This window comes from Nelumbo nucifera, chromosome 4, assembly GCF_055504915.1.
Source record: "Nelumbo nucifera cultivar China Antique chromosome 4, China Antique-T2T, whole genome shotgun sequence".
Lineage (NCBI taxonomy): Eukaryota > Viridiplantae > Streptophyta > Magnoliopsida > Proteales > Nelumbonaceae > Nelumbo > Nelumbo nucifera.
The window spans coordinates 61,425,235-61,442,372 of NC_142652.1; positions in this window are offsets into that span (position 1 = coordinate 61,425,235).

The window sequence follows — 17,138 nt, forward strand, 5'->3', positions numbered from 1 at the left end:
CAAGTGCTGGTACGCCCAACCCTTTATATAGTTTTAGGGGAGGGGCTATTACAACTACTTGGAGTTATCTCAAGAATGGATAATCCAGGTTAGTTTTGAACTGATCCTATCCTATCTTATCTTATCTCTTATCTAATGATCTCAATCTTCTTTAACTTTCTAGAATTACGTTTAGAATTCAAATCTAAGAAGACTCTGGATTCTTGAATTCAAGTGGGCTGCTTTAATAAGTTGGGCTGCTACAAGGCTTTTCTGCGAATTGGGCTTCAGTTGTGAGATGGGCTTTACTATAGATTCGATTCGACTTTGGGCCCCATTTTGACTTCGGTTCAGGCCGAATCTGTCAAAACCCAAAACATTAAAGTTGTAGATTTCGCTCTTATCTTTCCAGTGCATCTTGAATCAGCCCAATCAGATCTCGGATATGAGTGTTAGGCCCAGATTACTGAACGGTGCCGAAACTATGAAAAACCATCCGATTAGCCTTGTTTTCCTTTTGACGACTTCTTTCCTTGCCCTGAATCAAAATACCAGAGTAATGAGTTCGATTAAGTGTTAATTAAGCGTAGAAAGATTGAATATTCATAGATAAGAATATGATAATTTTTATTCACATCAATGGGCAGACTGTTATTAGTCATTATATGCATTGGTACTCCAAATCTGTGGACTATGTTTTGTCTTAGGAAATTTTCTATGTTAGCTGCACATATTCATCACAGGGGATGGGATCTGCCCATTTAGTGAAGTAGTCTGTGGCTACAATAATGAAATAGTACCCTTTAGAGGGTGGTGTTAGACAGTGTATGCCCTTAGCTCCAATCAGAATGATGTACATTATGACATTTAATGTAAATGAATAAAGTACAAATTTGATTCATGTTATTATGGTGTGTTTATGGGTAATACCCTTAAACTAGACAGTTATGAGACTCGTGTTAGTTTAGAATCTTCATAGCCATTGCATAGATGTAGGGAGATTTGTCCTGCCAAGTCTGACACTAATGTGTCGCCAAGTTGGTTGGGGTGGCTTGTCTCAGCTGCCAGGGTGAGACCAGAGGTACATGCAATGTGGGTTTTCTTGAAACCCTGAACTGGACCAGAGTTCTAGTATTGCCCTAGACCTTGGAGATAGATGGGCAAAACTGGAATGTTACACCTGACCCCTAGACTCGATTGTGATACTGCACTAGGTGTCGAATTGGGTTGTCTTTGATATGCCAATCAGTGATATCCTTAGAGGGGTCAAAACCTGGTTATGTTGGGACAATTCGAGAATTCATCTGAGTGGGTGATCATAGTGACAGGATCAGCCCCTTTATCGGACAAAGTGAATGATCAGGGATGCACTCTCTCTGATGGAAACCAAAGTTGTCGGCAGCCGATTTCAACCGTTGAAATTTGTTTTGCAAAATATATATATATATATATATATATATATATATATTATGGTTTCAAAATGTTTTAATTCCCGAAATCCATGCGAGTAGAGAGTGCAACACTGTATCTTGTAGCCGAGGGAGAGGTCCTCTCTTGTCGAGTAGTGTTTGATCATTATGGGTGAGAGGTTAAGTGTAAGAGCATTGAGGGTGATGGGTTGTCGAAGCCCTCAAAATTAATGCTAGTCCCACAATAAAATTTTTGTAGTAATAGTGGTACTATTACTATTAGGTCCCATAGGGAGCTAGGGAATAATTTCTTAGCCGAATGCGCAATATAAAAGAGTGAGAAAATTAAATAATTAAAAATTCTAAAAGAACAAGAAAGCAATAGCAATATCAGACAAGAAAAATTAGTCTTTCCGAATTCTGATTCATGGGTTCGGATTAATCAATTGGTCATCAATCATAGGTAGACTTCAATAGTCTTGAAATTCAAGCATTTAACCATAGATTTATTATGATAGCCATAATAAACCTAGTGTTTTCCTAAATCAGCTGACCAAACCTAGCATTCGATCAACACTTTATTAGACAGTTGTATGCCCTTAGCTTCAATAAAAAATATGTACATTATGAATTTATTGTAAATGAATAAAGTACACATTTGATTCATGTTCCTGTGGTGTGTTTCTGTGGTGTGTTTCTGTGTAATACCCTTAAACTGGACACTTAATGAGACTTGTGTTAGTTTAGAATGTTCACAGCCATTGGGTAAGTCTGGGGAGATTTATCCTGCCAAGGCTGACACTGGTGTGCTGCCAACTGTTGGAGTGGCTTGTCTCAGCTACCAGGGTGAGACCCGAAGCACATGCAGTGTAGGATTAATAGAACCTTTGAACCAGACCAGATTTCCAGTATTGCCCTAGACCTTGGAGATAGATGGGCAAAACTGGAAAGTTACACCTGACCCCTAGACTCGATTATGATACTACACTAGGTGTCGGATCGGGTTGTCTTTGATGTACCAATCAGTGAGATTCTTAGCGGATGTCAAAACCTGGGTATGTTGGGACAGTCCGAGAAATCATCTGAGTGGGTGATCATAGTGACAAGATCAGCCCCTTTGTCGGACAAAGGTAATGATCGGGGATGCACTCTCTCTGATGGAAACCGAGACTGCCGACAGCCGGTTTCAATTGTTGAGATTTTGTTTTGCAAAATATGAAAAGATATATATATATATGTGTGTGTGTGTGTGTGTGTGTGTGTGTGTGTGTGTTATGGTTTCAAAATGATTTGCAAAAGGTTTTAATTCCTGGGATCCATGTAAGCAGAGAGTACAACACTGTTCCTTGCAGTCGAGGGAGAGGTCCTCCCTTGTCGGGCAGTATTTGATTTATTATGGGCTGAGAGGTTAAGTGTAAGACCATTGAGGATAATACCTGATGGGCTAATTTTGCATCTGTCCATAGTCCCTGGGTGTTACAAGGTGGCTTGGCCCAGGGACCACTTAGGGTAAGTGTTGGGCCCATATAGCCCATAAGATGGGTTTCAAGGGGTGCACTGTCCATAATAGATTCAGCCAGGCCTTGTAACAAAGGCTGGGCTGAACCCATGTGGTTGATGTGTAGATCAATGTTTGGGTCCCACGCCATACAAGGAAGCCCAACTAGGCACCAGTTTGGAATGCTAAGTGAGTACATAACCTTAAATGGGCCTTAAGCCCATTTTGAACTGGGCTGATTTGATCAGTCAATTAAAGGGGGCGAATTCTGAGATGGATCAGCTGATAGGATTGGGCCAAGACCCTATCCACTTAGAGAGTCCAAGATCTAAATGAGATTTAGATCTGGAAGCCTCCTAATTAGATTAGGAGATGGTTGATCTGATCAGCAGATAAGATAAGGGTTCTCCCTTATCACTTAAAGGGACTTCTAATCCAAATATAATTTGGATCAACAGCTCCTAATAGGATTAGGAGCTGATCCCTTTAAATGTATAAAAGGAGGAGGGGGCGGCAGCCTTTAGACATGCAACCTAAGACTCTTGTCTTCAGAGTTGAAATCACAGAAGAGAGATTACTGCAACCTCTGCAAAATCTCTATTGGCGCCTCCTTCCTGCCGCTGCCATTACCTTCAGTTCGATCTCCAGTTCTTGGGAGAAATCAAGATCTGATCTTGATACCAATCTTTTGGGAAAAGATTGATTGGAGCTGTACTCACAAGCCATCCAGTTGATTCTTGCAAAGGGTCAAGTTCTTTGGAAGAACATTGCTGATTCTGCTCCATCCTGCACTGCGCCATCTTCAGTGGGAGCAGTTTTTGGATCCTCCCTTGGGCGTGAACAACTCCATTGGGAGATACTAATTCTCCGTATCAGGTACATCCTCCCTCCTAGTCCTTTTTGTTCAGATCTGGTTTGGTTCATGGTTCAAGATTGATCCTTGAAAAATATGTCTTTCTAAAATAGGGAATTTGACTCCCTGCAAAGATGGGAGAAATTTTTTGAAATTCGCCCAGTCCATTCCGCAAGACTTGGGCATCTATGTGATGGATATCCCATCCCTTCACACTTATCACTAATCGACTGGGTACGATAGCATTCCATATCAATTAGTGATAGCAATAAGCTTTGTGAAAATAGTTAAACCAAAATAACAATAATTGAGATAGCTGCAATTATCGAATCTTGATCCATTGATTCCCTTAGGTTAAAACATGTCAATACATTGGTCAAAGGCTGTCACGAACAATTGACCCAGAAAGATATTAACCTAATTGCTACTTGTACCACTATTCGTGACAATTATAGATCACCGAACCATGGACAGCAGTAGGAAAATCAACATTAATTAATTTGTCTGACTAATTAACATTAACATCCATTGAGAATATGCACAAGAACCAATGAATACTTGAATTAAAAGCAAGAACTTGAGTTAAATATAGAACCTCACGATGACACAATCGAACCTCCCCCTTGAACCAGAAAAGAAAAGGCTTAGCTGCTCATGATTTTCGAACCATCTAGGTTTTGCTTCTTAGTAGGCCAAACTGATCTTCTTGGTAGCTTGAGTTGCTTGATGCTTGATTGCTGGATGATTGAATTGATGCCTAAAGCTGGTCCGCCCCCCCTTTATATAGATTTAGGAGGAGGGGCTCTCTCCAACTCCTTCTAGGAGATTAACCTCAAGTTAGAAAGTCCTGATCTGTTTTGAACTAATCCTATCCTATCTCTTATCTAGTGATCTAATCCAATCTTCTTATCTTTATAGGATTACATTCAAAAATTTAAATCTAATAAGGCTCTCTTTCTGTAGGTTACATTCGAAATTGGGACTCTAGGCTCTTGAATTCGAGTTGGGCTGCTTTAATATCTTGGGCTGCTACAAGCCTCTTTTGCGAATTGGGCTTCAGCTGTCAAATGGGATTTGCTGCAAACTTGCTCTGACTTCGGGCCCGGTTTCATTTTCGATGCTGACCGAATCTGTCAAAACCCAAAATATTAAAGTTGTGGGCCTTTCTTTCATATTGCTGATGCCTCTTGAATGATTGAAATCGGAGTCCGGAATTGAATGTTATGCCCAGATTACTGAATGGTGCCGAAATTGTGCAAAATCATCCAATTTGCCTTGTTTTCTTCCAATTGCCTTTTTGCTTGCCTTGAATCGAAATACAAGAGTAATGAGTCCAATTAAGTGATAAATTAATGAAAAAGAGTGAATATTTGGGGATAAAAATAGGGTACTTTTTAGTCTCGTCAAATCCCCCCACACTTAAACTTTGCCCGTCCTCGGGCAAGGCAAAACTTAAGCAACTACCTACTGATTTTTAATCTTTCTCTGTACATAAGGCCTGATCCAAGAGTGATATTCCCAGATTCATTTCTTGTTCCCTTTTAACTTGTCCAAGAGTGATCTCAAACCACCATTCCTCATGGTCCCAAGTTAAATCGACAGTAAAGGAAACAAGCCTTCCACCGGCTGAACATTCTTGGACTAGACAAGCACCCATCGTTTTAACAAACCAATGCAGCCAGATTCAATTACCTTTCTTTGTTTCTTAGGTCAAAACAAGGTATGTTTTTACCATAAGCTTTCTATGTATCACATATCCACCACTTAGCATGAATTCCAAAGATCTGTGGGTGAGAATGGGGTTGGGGTTTTAGGGTGAGTGCATTTTATGCTCCATCTCACCCTTGCTTTCGTTTCTGGATGTGAGTGCATTTTATGATCCATCTCACATTAGTCATGATTTTTTTTTTCACAAGGGCATCACCATTCTGATCCATGAACTCATTGATCATGGTCTCAATATGTCTAACACAGCAAGTTCTAGAATAATCAAACCATGTTTGACAGATATTTGTGAAAATCAATCAAATTCTCATGCGGATAAATTTGTATGCATCTTGCCTATTGATCGATTAAAATAATGAGGTACCTTATGTAGCCAAAAATTCAGTTAGTCATGCTTGCATCCTATCCTATCTATTCAGCCTAAGCACATAATTCTTGATAGTTTGAAATCATTCAAGGATAAGTTCCCAAGGAGCAAAAATTTCAAAAGGCAAGGTTAAGAAGTGATGAATGAAGCATGCTAGAGTTACCCCATAAATTATGAGTTTCCCCTAATTCCCCCACACTTAAGGTATACATTGTCCCCAAGGTATATGGTTATGCATATAGTGGAAGGATTTAAGGGAACTTCCCTGTACGTCTTGTTGGGTTCCTTCAGATATAAAATCAGCTGCTCGACTATAAAATCCTATCTATTCAGCCACAAGTGCAATTGTTTAACGTCGTTGTGCTTGACATCCTCCTTTGCTTCCTTAACTCAATGAATAATGAGGAAGGTCCAACGAGATGTCTACCATAGAGGAGACATTTGCATCCTGATGGAATAACTTCAATCGATGCCCATTCACTTTGAAAACCTTGTTTGTATTGAGACTTTTGATCTCTACTGCACCATAAGAAAACACATTAGTAACAACAAATGGACCCATCCACCTGGAACGCAACTTACCTGGCATGAGTTGAAGTCGAGAATTGTATAATAAAACCTTTTGTCCAATTATAAATTATTTTATCAAAAGCAAATTATCATGGAACAATTTGGTATTCTCTTTGTAGATTCTCGAATTCTCATATGCTTATAACCGCAACTCTTCCAATTCTTGCAATTGGAGCTTTCTTGCCTTGCCAGCTTCTTCCATGTTCATATTGCAGCGTTTGATTGCCCAATAGGCCCTATGCTCAATTTCGATTGGCAAGTGACAAGATTTGCCAAAAATCAACCTATAAAGAGACATCCCTATTGGTGTTTTATATGCTATTCGATATGCCCAGAGTGCATCATCCAGACGTAGGCTCTAGTCCTTTCTTCTTGGATTCACCGTCTTCTCTAAAATGGACTTAACCTCTCTATTGGAGATTTCAGCTTGGTCATTTGTCTAGGGGTGATAAGCAGTGGCGATTCGGTGATATACCCCATACTTTTTCAGTAAGACTTCGACGGCTCTATTGCAGAAGTGGGTCCCTTGATCACTTATGATGGCTCGAGGAATGCCAAACCTACTGAAGATGTTAGATTTGATAAACCCTACAACACACTTAGAATCATCAGTCCTGGTGGCCTTTGCTTCCACCCATTTTGAGACATAGTCAACTGCCAAAAGTATGTAAATAAAACCACAGGAGGGAGGAAAGGGTCCCATAAAATCAATAGCCCAAACATCAAATATTTCGCAGATAAGAATGGGGGTTTGGGGCATCTCATTCCTACGAGATAATGCACTTGTTTGTTGGTATCTTTCACAATTTTTGCAAAACAGGTATGCATCTTTAAATAGGGTTACCCAATACAACCCACTATCTAGGACCTTTCGAGTAGTTCTTTTTGGCCCAAAATGACCACCACAAGCATAATTATGTCAAAAGTTTAAAATCGATATATGCTCATTTTCAGGGAGACATCTCCTAATCACTTGATCGGAGCAAAATTCATAGATAGGGTTCATCCCAAACATAATATTTTGCCTCATACCTGATTTTATTCTTCATTGACTTGCTGAGATAATTAGGCAAAATTCCGGTGACCAAGTAATTCACAATATCAGCATACCAAGGGACCATACCTTTTATGTGAAACAGTTGCTCATCAGGAAACAACTCAGAGATGGGTGAGGAGTCCTCATCTTTTACCAACCTAGTTAGATGATCTACCACCGAGTTTTCAGCTCCCCTTCGATCCTTCATCTCCAAATCAAACTCTTGGAGCAAGAGTGTCCACCTTATCAGCCTTAGTTTTGACTCCTTTTTCGCTAAAAGGTATTTCAAAGCTGCATGATCAGAAAATACAATCACTTTAGAGCCAAGCAAATATGATCAAAATTTATCTAAAGCAAACACAATTGCTAATAGCTCCTTTTTAGTGGTTGTGTAGTTGCATTGTGCAACATTCAACGTTCTTGAAGCATAGTAGATGACGTGGCTCCTCCCATCAATTCGTTGACCTAAAACAGCCCCTACCACATAGTTGCTTGCATCGCTCATGATCTCAAAGGGCAAGTTCCAGTTAGGTGGTTAAATAATGGGTGCAATTGTCAATAGATTCTTGAGCTTGTCAAATGCTTCCTTGCACTCATCCCCAAAGTCGAAAGGCACATCCTTCTGAAGCAATTTGGACAATGGCAGGGCGATTTTTGAAAAGTCTTTGATAAACCTGCGATAGAAACCTGTATGTCCAAGAAAGGCACGTACTTCCCTAACATTTGTAGGGTAAGGTAAGCTCACAATTAAATCAACTTTGGCCTTATCGACCTCTATTCCTCTAGTCGAGATAACATGTCCCAACACAGTGCCTTCCTTTACCATAAAGTGGCATTTTTCATAATTCAAAACAAGATTAGTCTCGACACATCGATTCAGAATTTTACTCAAATTATTTAAGTGAATCACCATAAACAGTAAAATTGTCCATGAACACTTCAATGCACTTCTCAATAAAATCAGAAAATATACTAATCATGCATCTTTGAAAAGTGCCTGGAGCATTGCACAGACCAAAAGGCATTCGTCTGTTAGCAAAAGTACCGAATGGGCAAGTGAAAGTTGTTTTCTCTTGGTCCTCCTAGGCAATAACAATCTGATAATAACCTGAAAACCCATCGAGAAAACAAAAGAAGGCCTTACCTGCTAATCTTTCTAACATCTGATCTATGAAGGGTAAGGGAAAATGGTCTTTTCGAGTGGCCAAATTAAGTTTTCAAAAATCAATTACCATACGCCAGCCACTTTGTACCCTCATTGGGGCTAGTTCATTATTTTGATTTCTTACCAAAAATCACTTACCCATTTACTATCTGAAATTGGGTAGATTATCCCTTCATCTAGCAACTTAAGTATTTCTTTCATCACCACTTCTTTCATTACTGGGTTGAGCTTTCTTTGCGATTCTCTAACTGGTTTGGCGCCATCTTCCAAAGAATCCTGTGCATGCAAATTGAGGGGCTGACCCCTTTTATGTCAACTAAGGTCCAACCAATCGCCGCCTTATGTTCTTTCAGAACTTTGATGAGTCGTTCCTCTTGTTCTTCAGTCAACCCTTTCGCAATGATCACGGGCAATATTTCTTGGTCGCCCAAGTATGCATAAGGTGAGCTGGTAAGGTCTTTAATTCCAACTTGGGGGCCTGGAAAACAGAAGGCAACAATTTCTTGTGGGAAAATGACAATGGAATATCAGAATTGATTACCTTTTGTTCCGGTATCGATTCCGAAGTTTCGCAGGATGTATCGAACTCCTCCACCCTGTCCAATTGTGCACTTAATTCAAGTTCTTCATTCATGTCCTCTTCTCCAAAAATTTCCTGTACAATTGAATCAATAGTGTCAATAGAGCATATCGAATGGCATTCATTTGGATATTTCGGAGCTTCAAAGATATTAAATTTAACAATCTCTCCGTCGAACTCGACGGAGAGGGTACCCTTGTCCACATCTATTTTGGTCTTGGCCGTTTTCATGAATGGCCTGCCTAATAGAAGTGGGGCTGAACTTTTGACCGTGTCCTCCTCCATCTTTAGGATGTAAAAGTCGGCTGGAAAGATTAGATCATTAACCTGTACCAACACATCCTCAACAATCCCTTCCGGGTAGGCGTTAGAACGACCAACTAGCTGAATGACTACCCTAGTTTCCTTTAAGGGACCTAATCTCAAAGCATAATAAATCGAGTATGGCATGACATTGATGGATGAACCTAAATCTATCATGGCACGCTCGATTCTTTTATTGCCAATCACACAAGGTAAGGTGAACATACCTGGATCAGCACGTTTTTCCGGCAAGGTCCTCTTAATGATAGCTGAAACATTTTCTCCAACCCCTACCTTCTCATCGATTCGCAGCCTCCTCTTGTTAGTGCACAATTCTTTCAAAAATTTTGCATATTTTGGAATCTGTTTGATGGCATCTAACAAGGGAATGTTTATTTCCACCTTCCTGAAGGTCTCTAATACTTCTTGCTCATATTCTTCCTTCTTGGATTTTTCCAACCTACTAGGAAAAGGTGGTACAATTGCATTAGTAATCTTAGGGAGAGGGGGGATTAGGTATTACCTTAATGGAGCTCTTGTTTGAATCTTGTTTCTCCTCTTCCTTATCTCCCTTATCTGCCTTCCTTGGTGACGTAGGTTGTAAAGGCAATTCTTTCCCACTTCTCAGCACCACTGCACTTGCATTTTCCTTGGTATTAACTACTGTCTGCGATGGTAGCTTTCTAGAGTTCTGCGCCTCCAACTTGCTAATGGAAGTAGCAAGCTGACTGATTTGGTTTCCTAAGTTCTAGATGCGGGTCCATGTTTCTTGTTGAAATTGTTGAGTGTTAGTAGCAAGAGCCTTAACGATTTCATCTAATGACATACCTGAACTTGAGGGTTGACTTTGCACTGAGATAGGTGCTGAAATTGGGGGTTGTCTATTGAAAGCTTGGGGCTGGTATCTCTATGATCCTCCTTGGTTTCCGTAGCTCAGATTGGGATGATCCCTCCACCCAGGATTGTAGTAATTGAAATAGGGATCATACTTGCATTGAGGTTGGCCCAGAAATCCTCCTACGGCACTAACTTGCTGCATCGAACCATCCTGTAATGATGGACACATACCTAAACTTACAGCATGAGAGAGGTTCCCTATGCCTCAGCCATAGGGAGCATCATGTATGCCATGCTGTGCACTCGCCCAGACATTGCTCAGGCGGTGAATGTGGAAAGCAGATTCCAGGCCAACCCAGGGCAGGAGAATTGGACTGCTGTGAAGAACATACTCAAATACCTTCGAAGGACAAAAGAGTTTTGTCTGGTATTCGATGGTAGTTCACTACAAGTTCTAGGGTATACTGATGCCGACTTCCAGTCGGATCCAGATGATAGAAAGTCTACATCTGGGTATGTTTTCATGATAGGATCATGTGCTGTTTGCTGGAAAAGCAGCAAACCAGGGGTCCACTCCAGATTTGACAACCGAGGCCGAGTACATTTCCGCAAGTGAAGCTGCCAAGGAAGCCGTGTGGATGAAGAAATTCATACACGAATTGGGAGTGATTCCGTCTAGCACATCACCCATCCCGTTGTTGTGTGACAACAATGGAGCGATCACCCATGCTAAAGAGCCTCAGGCCCACTCGAAGTCAAAGCACATCGAGAGGAAGTACCACGTACTATGAGAGATCATTGGTAGAGGGGACATCCAAATTCAGAAGGTAGCATCAGCGAATAATGTGGAAGACCCATTGACTAAGCCACTGACACAGAAGGTGTCTGAAAAACACGTGGAAAGTATGGGACTCCGGCAAGTACCAGATTGGACCTAAGTGCAAGTGGGAGCTGTTAGACAGTTTTGTATGCCCTTAGCTTCAATCCGATTTGATGTACTTTTGTTATTTAGTGTAAATAAATAAAGTGCATGTTTGATTCATGTTGTTTGGTATAATTCTGTGTAAGACCCTAAAATTGGACAATTATAGAGATTCGTGTTAGTTTTAAATGTTCACAGCCATTGGATAAGTCTGGGGAGATTTATCCTGCCAAGGCTGATACTGTTGTGCCACCAAGTGTTGGGATGGCCTATCTCAGCCACCAGGGTAAGACCCAAGGCACGTGTAGTATGGGATTACTCGAATCCTTGAACCGGACCAGATTTCCAGTATTGCCCTAGACCTTGGAGACAGATGGGAAAAACTGGAAAGTTACAGTAGACCCCAAGACTCGATTATGACACTTCACTAGGTGTCGTATCGGGCTGTCTTTGATATGCCAATCAGTGAGATCCTTAGCGGGGATCAAAACCTGGGTATGTTGGACAGTCTGAGAATTTATCTGAGTGGGTGATCATAGTGACAGGATCAGCCCCTTTGTCGGACAAAGGTAATGATCGGGAATGCATTCTCTTTGATGGAAACCAAATTGCCGATAGTTGATTTCAATCGTTGGAATTTTGTTTTGCAAAATTAATATATACATATATATATATATTTGTACGGTTTCAAAATGTTTGCAAATGGTTTTAATTCCCGGGATCCATATCAGTGGAGAGTGCGGCACTGTTCCTTGCAGCCGAGGGAGAGGTCCTCTCTTGTCGGGCAGTGCTTGATCATTATGGGCTGAGAGGTTAAGTGTAAGACCATTTAGGATAGTACCTGATGGGCTAATCTTGCACCTGCCCACAGTACCTGGATTTTTTAATAAGATGGCTTGGCCCAGGGACCACTTAATGTAAGTGTTGGGCACATAGGGTCCATGTGATGGGCTCAGGGGTTCACTGAGCTTTTCAGTGAATTCGGCTGGGCGTTGTAATAAAGGCTGGGCCGAACCCATGTGGTTGGTGTGTAGATCAATGCTTGGGTCCACGCCATACAAAGAAGCCCAACTGGGCAGCAGATTGGAAACTAGTTAAGCACTGAACACTTAATGGGCCAAAAGCCCATTTCGAGCTGGGCTGATATGATCACCCATCTATGGGGCGGATCTGAGATTAATGTTAGGAAAATGATTGGGCCTTTAACTTATCCACTTTGGGAGACCAAATTCAAATCAGACTTGAATCTGGTAACCTCTTGATAAGATCAGGAGTAAGCTAACTTAATCTAGAGATAGGATTAAGATAATCCCCTATCCAAATACTGATTTGGTTTGGGATAACACCTAATTTAGGAGGTTTCTTAATGAAGAAGAAAAGAGGAGAAACCCTAAGAGAAAAAAGAGATTTTCGAACCAAGGGTTCAAGCAAGAAAGCATCTTGTGAACTGAGATTAGATCTCATTCACACTCTAGAAAGAAGAGAAGTGATTCAGCCATCTTCGTCCTAGGAGTTCTCCTCCAGCTGCCGCCATTCCTTCTTGCAAGATTTGATCTTTGCAGAAGAAAGAAATCAAGAAATCAATTCTTGACATCAGTCTTGCAGAAAAGACTGTAAAAGATTTGGTGCTCAGAGTTTCCAGAGGGTTCTTGAGAAGGATCCAGTGTGTGGGACGCACTCTGTTGGTTCCATTCCACCTACAGTTGTGTCATCTTCAATAGGAGTGGATCTTGGTGTCCTCTTTGGGCATGAACACCAACTTTGGGAGATACTTCTTCTCCGGATCATGTATAATCGTCCCTTTTCCTTTTGGTTCAGATCAGGTTCGATTATGGTTGAAGTAGGTTCCTTGAATATTGTGTTCTAAATTTAGGGAATACGATTCCCAGTTGGGAGAAGGTAGGAAAATTTTTGACATTCGCTCACCCATTCCGCAATCTTTTTGGCATCCATAAGATGGATCCTACCATTCTTTCAGTGGTATCAGAGCCACAGGTTCGAATCTTGAACCAAAAGAAAATCAGATATGAACTTGCGCAGATGGACAAAAGATATTCTGCCAAGATTTGCGCAGATTGTTTTTTTTTTGTTTTTTTCAAGAAATCGTTTCTTGTTAAGGGCGATTGATCTGAAATTGATTTTTGTTAAATCCAAAATTTATTTAGAACTATCCTTTATTTATTTTGATTTAATGGACTGTTCAAACCTGGAGATCGCAATGCAGATTTGGCGCAGATGGTCTACACACCCTTTTTCTTTATTTATTTCAGTGGCTCCTGCGCACACCATGGTTGAATGCACATCATTGCCATGGTGTCCCTTAAGGTCATTGGCTGACCCCTCTTTTCTTGGTAGGCCCCACAACCCTGAAAAGGGAAGCGTACGAAACCCCTAGTCGATTAAGGCCCACCAGAAATCTGACTTCATGAAAGTCAGTGGAGCCACTTTGGTTTGACCTAAAATTAGAACTAGGGCGTAATTTTGTTCCCTCCAGCAAAGATGAGTGCATGTGATAGGGAGATCCTGTTAGACAGTTTTGTATGCCCTTAGCTTCAATCAGAATGATGTGCTTTATGAGTTTATTGTAAATGAATAAAGATACATATTTGATTCATGTTCCCTTGGTATGTCTCTGTGTAATACCCTTAAACTGGACACTTAATGAGACTTATGTTAGTTTAGAATGTTCACAGCCAGTGGGTCGGTCTGGGGAGACCTATCCTAACAAGGTTGACACTGTGGTGCCACCAAGTCGGTTGGGGTGGCCTGTCTCAGCTGCCAGGGTGAGACCCTAGGCACATACAGTGTATGATTAATTGAATCTTTGAACTGGACCAGATTTCCAGTATTGCCCTGGACCTTGGAGATTGATGGGCAAAACTGGAAAGTTACACCCGACCCCTAGACTCGATTATGATACTGCACTAGGTGTCGGATTGGGCTATTTTTGATGTACCAATCAGTAAGATCCTTAGCGGGGGTCAAAACCTGGGTATGTTGGGACAGTCCGAGAATTCATTTGAGTGGGTGATCATAGTGACAGGATCAGCCCCTTTGTTGGACAAAGGTAATGATCGGGGATGCACTCTCACTGATGGAAACCAAGACTGCCGGCAGCCGATTTCAACCGTTGAGATTTGTTTTGCAAAATATATTTTATATAAGATATAAAAGTATATATATGGTTTCTAAAATGTTTGCAAAAGGTTTTAATTCCCGGGATCCATATGAGTGGAGAGTGCAACACAGTTCCTTGCAGCCGAGGGAGAGGTCCTCTCTTGTCGGGCAGTGTATGATCATTATGGGCTGAGAGGTTAAGTGTAAGACCATTGAGGATAATACCTGATGGGCTAATCTTGCATCTGCCCACAGTCCCTGGGTGTTACAAGGTGGCTTGGCCCAGGGACCTCTTAGGGTAAGTGTTGGGCCTGTGGAGCCTATTTGACGGGTTTCAGGGGGTGCACTGTCTTTAACAGTGTATTCGGCCAGGCCTTGTAACAAGGGCTGGGCCGAACCCATGTGGCTGATGTGTAGATCAATGCTTGGGTCCCATGCCATACAAGGAAGCCCAACTGGGCAGCAGTTAAGTGGGTTAAGTGAGCACATAAGCTTAATGGGCCTAAAGCCCATTTCGAACTGGGCTGTTTATTTAGTTAATAAAGGGGCGAAATCTGAAGTGGATCAGCTAATAGGATTGGGTTAGACCCTATCCACTTAGAGAGTCCAAGATCTAAATAAGATTTAGATCTAGAAACCTCTTAATCAGATTAGGAGATGGCTGATCTGATCTCCAGATAAGATAAGGATTATCCCTTATCACTTAAAGGGACTTCTAACCCAAATATGATTTGGATTTGCAACTCCTAATCTGATTATGAGCTGATCCCTTTAAGATTATAAAAGAAAAAGGGGGTGGCAGTCTAAAGGCATATACACACAGATCATCAGGTTTTCTTTAGTGTTGAAATCAAGAAGAGAGAATTCCGCTCCCTGCAAATACTCTCTTGCCGCCTCCCTGTTCTTGCCGCCCTGTTTGCCAGTTTGATCTCCACTTGTGGGAGAAGTCAAGATTGGATCTTGACATCAGTCCTTTGAGAAAGGATTGAAAGGAAGTTGTGCTCACATACCATCTTGCTGATTCTTGCGAAGGATAGAGTTCTTGGAGAAGAACGCTGCTGATTCTGCTCCACCTGCACTGCGCCATCTTCAGTGGGAGCAGTCTTTGGATCCTTCCTTGGGCGTGAACACCTTCGTTGGGAGATATTACTTCTCCGTATCAGGTATAATCCTTCCCACTCCTTTTTGGTTCAGATCTGGTTCAGTTTATGGTTCAAGATTGATCCTTGAAAATATGATTTTCTAAATAGGGAATACGATTCCCAGTTGAAGGGAGAGAAAAATTTTTGAAATTCGCCCCTTATTCCGCAATCTTTGGGCGTCCATAGGATGGATCTCTCATCCCTTCAGTGGTATCAGAGCCATGGTTCAAATCTTGAACCAGTTTGTTTCAGATCTGAACCTGCGCAATTGGGTAGAAGGTGTTCTACCCAATTTACGCAGATATGGGTTTTGGGAAATTTGTTCCCAAAATTAATGGGCGAATAATCCGAAATTAATTTTATATAAATCTGATTATTATTTAGAATTGTTCTTTATGATTTTCTCAATTTGTGCAGATATGGGTTTTGGGAAATTTGTTCCCAAAATTAATGGGCGAATAATCTGAAATTAATTTTATATAAATCTGATTATTATTTAGAATTGTTCTTTATGATTTTCTTGATTTATGGGCTGTTCGTACAAGAGGAGATCGAAATCTTGGTTTGCGCAGGGAACCTGCAAGATTTGCAGTTTCTTGATTTATTTATTACATTTGGTCTGTAAATAATTTTTTTTTTCTAGACTCAATGTATAGGTATTCGATCTGTTGTAATTATTAATAGAAATAGGATTTCTATTTATTTTAATTATGGATCGAAGATGGCGGCGCAGAAAGCGAGATTTCGCAGAGAAGAAGATTTCGCAGATGGGAGAATCGCCATCTGCAATTTGCAGTTTGTGAATCTGCATTCTGTGATCTAACCTCTGTTTTGCAGGATGGATTGTGCGAGCAGCCCTGATTTACTGATTGTTGTTTTTTCTTTTATCAGTAATTAATTTCAGATTATTTTCTTGAATTAAAGATTTAATTAAACATCAAACCCTAGACCCATTCGAACCAAGATTGGTTCAAACTGTTTGGACTGAATCTAGGGTTTAATCAAGGCTGAAAGTCAGCCCTAATTTTCCCACTAATGGGCCTAAGGATTGATTTTTAATTAAATGGTTAATTCGGCCCAACCTGTAAAGGCCCAGTTTTAAACAGTTAAAACTGCTAAAAGCCCACTTAACCCTTAAAGCTATATGGGTTGAACCATTCGGCCCATTTACCTGAATAATATTAATGGTTAATATTATGGATTTAAAATGGGCTTCAAATGGGCTTTACAGATAATTAATTGGATCAATTTTTCCCTGCATGTGATGTATGGATGTGTGATGTGCTACGTACATGGGCCATAAGTACTTGGCGCATGCTCAATCGACAGTGGCTCTTTCGCACACCATGGCTGAATGCACATCATTGCCATGGTGTCCCTTTTGGTCATTGGATGACCTCCCTCAGTGGTGGGCCCCACACCTCATCATGAGGTCTCGTGCGGAACCCTAGCCGATTTAGGCCCACCAAAATCTGGCTTTATGAAAGTCAGTGGGAGCCACTTTGGTTTGACCTAAAGATAGAACTAGGGCGTAATTATCTGTTCCCTCCAGATAATATGAGTGCATGTGATAGGGAGATTCATATGATGAACTCTCTAAAGGCCTTCCATCATTAGCATGAGGATGGGTCCTTC